Here is a 4,668-nt window from a genome sequence, read left to right as displayed (position 1 = left end):
CTGTTCTTGTTCATCAGTCTATGTTGTTCATCATTTCCCCTAGATGAGTGAGATCATGTGTCACCAGAAACATACTTATAAGAACCAAATGTGAGACGAGCAATAATAGTTATGCTGACAGGCAAATGAATCAGTGTGTAGTGAGTTTCTTTCTGGACCAACAGTTCTCTTGAGACCCAATTTCAATGTCCACCAGTTCCTTATGTGTACATGTTGGCACTGACTTTTCAGCTCTGGATGGTGGACAAATGCAGGTCCCACTCCCTCTGGTTTGGTCTCACCCGGATCCAGGGGCTCAGGGCCTCACCCGGACCCCAGGGGCACGTGGCCTCTCCCTGACCCAGTGGGACGGCCTCACCAGGACCCAGGACAAAAATTCGACATATTTAAGCGTAAAAATATCTATGCTGTTAACACCTTCAGCAAATTTGATATATGAAGTTTTGAAACTTGCTGTCAATACAACAAAATAGCATACATACCATATCGCATATATATCAACATATGGGTAACTCCATCTATTGAAAAAATCCACATTATTAACTGGTACACCTAGTATATAAATTAATCAGAATCCTGTGGTCTGGACACAATATTTAATATTAAAACAGGTTTACATTTGATTCAGGTCTCTTGTCCACAAGGGCGCCCTCCCGCCTGCACAGTCTGGGGGCTCCTACAGGTCCAGGACTGTCGCCCAGCAGTCAGCAGCCCAGCGGCTCAAAGAGGAGACAGCACTAAGGATGCACTGCAGGCAGCCCGCTCCAAGCAGGTGCAGGCCCCACACTGAAGGCTGCCAGGGGTCCAGCGGCCCCTCCCCAGCATGGGCACTGGGCCACAGGGCCCCGGGAAGCTCCAGGGAGGTGGTGTTCTCCGGGGCTCAGGCGCTCCCGTGGGAGGTGGTGTGCTCCAGGGCTCAGGCGCTCCTGTGGGAGGTGGTGTGCTCCTGGGCTCGGGCGCTCCTGCGGGGACTCCTGGCAAGAGGCCTGCACTGGGCGGCACTGGGCTCTCTTCCGAGGGGCTCTGGGCCTCAGCTAAGAGTGCTCGGTATTGCAGGTAGACCGAGGGCAGCTGCCAGCAAGGACTGCAGAGCAGTGGCTGGTGGTCATCGCTGTGGTGGCTGGAGGACTGTGCCAGGGGCAGGCAGATGGGAGGTGGGGAGTCTGGGGAGAGAGGGGACCGCGGGGGATGGCGCTCTGCAGCCTGGTCTGCGGAATCCCCAGCCTGCTGCAGCGCCTCGTCCTCCAGAAGAAAGTGCTGCTCCATCGCAGAGACCTTGGGCCAGGAGGACGTGAGCCTGGAGCTGATGCAGAGGCTAAGCCTTGGGTGCTGCCTGCAGCCTGGATATTTATCTTCACCTGAGCAGGGGGGCGGGTGCAAGCCTCTAAACCGATCACTTAATCTTGTTGGATCCAACAGATCACTTAATCATGTTCCAGCTCTATATTTTGACTAAACACTCTAGGGAGTCCTTCCACGCCCAGTGAGCGCCGCCCTTCCCCGCCCCCTTCTAAAGATTGGTTTACCTAAGACACCCTTTTGTATAAGACACCACCTAGCACAGGAGCGCCTGAGCCCCAGAAAACACCACCTCCCACAGGAGCGCCCGAGCCCCGGAGAAAAACCACCTCCCAGGAGCTTCCCGGGGCCCTGCGGCCCAGCGCCCGTGCTGGAGAGGGGCCGCTGGACACGGAGACACGGGACCCCTGACAGCCTTCAGTGTGCAGTCCGCCCCCGGGCCCCACCGGGTGGCGCCTGCACCTGCTTGGAGCGGGCTGCCTGCACTGCATCCTTCGTGCTGTCTCCTCTTTGAGCCGCTGGGCTGCTGACTGCTGGGGGACAGTCCTGGACCTGTAGGAGCCCCCACACTGTGCGGGCGGCGGGGGGGGGAGCGCCGTTGTGGACAAGAGGCCTGAATCAAATGTAAACCTGTTTTAATATTAAATATTGTGTCCAGACCACAGGATTCTGATTAATTTATATACTAGGAGTACCAGTTAATAATGTGGATTTTTTAAATAGATGGAGTTACCCATATGTTGATATATATATATGATTTGATATACATGCTATTTTGTTGTATTGACAGCAAGTTTCAAAAATTCATATATCAAATTTGCTGAAGGTGTTAACAGCATAGATATTTTTTCGCTTAAAAATGTCGAATTTTCTCAGAGGGGTGAGGGCATGTATGGGTGTGGGGTGGGGGGAGGCAATGGTAAGATATGTACACATATAATAAATACCTCAATAAAAAAAATGTCGAATTTTGCCCTGGCAAGTTTGGCTCAGTGGATAGAGCATTGGCCTTCGGACTGAAGGGTCCCTGGTTCGATTCTGGTCAAGGGCATGTACCTTGGTTGAGGGCACATCCCCAGTAGGGGGTGTGCAAGAGGCAGCTAATGGATGTTTCTCTCCCATCAATGTTTCTAACTCTCTATCCCTCTCCCTTCCTCTCTGTAAAAAATCAGTAAAATATATATTTTTAAATGTCGAATTTCATGCCAAAGGAAGAACATTTGTGGGAAGTTTTAATTCATTACTTTATTTTGAAGAAAAAGTTATCCTATACTTCAGGAAGCTTATGGTGAACATGCTCCATCTCAAGATACTTGTGAACGCTGGTTTAAATGCTTTAAAAGTGATCATTTCGATGTGACAGACAAAGAACGTCCAGGTCAATGGAAAAAGTTTGAAGACCAACAATTACAAGCATTATTGGATGCAGATGCACATCAGACTTAACTACTTGCAGAAAGATTAAGTTGCTCAGCAAACAATTTCCAAACAGCCTCGCCGAGTCCGGAGAGCAGGCGGAGTGGCAGGGCCGGTCACTGTGCGGTGCACCCACGCCCCTCGCCTCAGGCAGGCCGGCTCCCCGCCCTCCTCGCCCGCGGCCCCGTCTCGGGTCCATCCTTGGGGTGCGCCCTGGTTCCTCGTCCTCGGGTCCGTCCTGGTGCCCATCCTCCGGTCGATCCTTGAGTCCATTCTCATGTCCGTCCTCGGGTCAGTTCTCGGGTTCGACCTGGGGTCCGTCCTAGTGCCCGTCCCCGGTTTGGACCTCGTGTCCAACCTCCGGTCTGTCCTCAGGGCTGTCCTCCGGTTCGACCTCGGGTCGGTCCTCGGAGCGCTGGCTGCCACATCTCAGCACCGCATCGCCCCGCGGGCGGGTGGAGGGAGCCCGTCCTGCACGGGGAACGGCGACCTCCGCTCTTGGCCAGACACAGGTCTCCTCGGGGGGGCCGCCTCCGCCTCCGCCTCCCGGGTGCCCGGCTGGCCGGCCTGTGGGGCAGCGCAGGGGTTGCGGGCGCCGCTAGCTCTGAGTGCTGGGACCATCCGAGTCTTTTTGCTGCTTGTTCTCAATCTTGTTTTTTGTGCATCTGGCATAGGAGTAACATACCAGGAACAACAGCAGCAACAGTGAGCCATTGATACCGGTTTGGAACAGAAATGTCCAGCGCTAGATAAGGGGGTTTGCGGGGGGCAGGGGGGGGGGGGAAGCATCCCAGCCAAGCGCGCAGAGCGAGTGCAGGCCGATAAAAAGGAAAACATACAGCCCTAACCGGTGTGTCGCTCAGTGGATAGTGCATGGGACTCGGACTGAAGGGTCCCAGATTCTTGATCAAGGGCGTGTACCTTGGTTGAGGGCAAATCCCCAGAAGGGGGTGTGCAGGAGGCAGCTGATCAATCTCATCGACGTTTCCAACTCTCTATCCCTTTCCTTCCCTCTCCGTAAAAAAAAAAAAAAAAACACCAAAACAATAAAATGTGTATTTTTTTAAAAAAGGAAAACATATAATTAGCTTAAGAAAAAGCGATGATAATACCTGTGAAGGGTCTTGGTTGGCTGGGATGCTTTTCCCCGCAAACCCCCTTATCTAGCGCTGGACATTTCTGTTCCAAACCGGTGGTAATGGCTCACTGTTGCTGCTCTTGTTCCTGGTATGTTACTCCTATGCCAGATGCACAAAAAACAGGATTGAAGACCAGCAGCACAAAGACTCGGATCTGCCCAGCGCTCAGAGCGAGCGGCGCCCGCACCCCCTGCGCTCCCCCAGGCCGGCCGGGTGCCTGGAGGCGGAGGTGGACCCCGAGGAGACCGGTGTCTTGCCGAGAGCGGAGGTCGCTGTTCCCATGCAGGACGGGCTCCCTCCACCCGCCCGCGGGGCGATGCGGCGCTGAGACGCAGCAGCCAGCGCTCTGAGGACAGACCCGAGGTCAAACCGGAGGACAGACCCCAGGACGGGCACGAGGTCTGACACGAGGTCCAAACCGGGGACGGGCACTAGGACGGACCCCAGGTCGAACACGAGAACGGACCCAAGGACGGACGGATATGAGAATGCACTCAAGGATCCACCCGAAGACGGGCACCAGGACGGACCCGAGGACGGGGAACCAGGGCGCACCCAAGGACGGACCCGAGATGGGGCCGCGGGCGAGGAGGGAGGGGAGCCGGCCTGCCTGAGGCGAGGGGCGCGGGTGCACCGCGCAGTGACCGGCCCTGCCACTCCGCCCGCTCTGGGGACTCATTGACTGGTACACCGAGCAAATAAAGTAATCAGAATCCTGTGGTCTGGACACAATATTTAATATTAAAACAGGTTTACATTTGATTCAGGCCTCTTGCCCACAAGGGCGCCCTCCCGCCCGCACAGTCTGGGGGCT

General features: G+C 55.1%; 1 pseudogene across 1 annotated transcript; it reads right to left on the bottom strand.

The window, feature by feature from the left end:
- Positions 1 to 676: 676 nt before the first annotated feature.
- Positions 677 to 2,036, bottom strand: LOC307115107 (annotated as a pseudogene). The gene is made up of 2 exons: positions 2,033 to 2,036; positions 677 to 1,358 (listed from the first exon to the last, which is right to left on the bottom strand). The product of its transcript is annotated as an uncharacterized misc_RNA (transcript).
- Between the last annotated feature and the right edge of the window lie 2,632 nt (positions 2,037 to 4,668).

This window comes from Cnephaeus nilssonii, assembly GCF_951640355.1.
Source record: "Cnephaeus nilssonii genome assembly, chromosome: 2".
NCBI classification, from domain to species: Eukaryota; Metazoa; Chordata; class Mammalia; order Chiroptera; family Vespertilionidae; genus Cnephaeus; species Cnephaeus nilssonii.
This window is presented reverse-complemented; position numbering and strand designations above follow the sequence as displayed.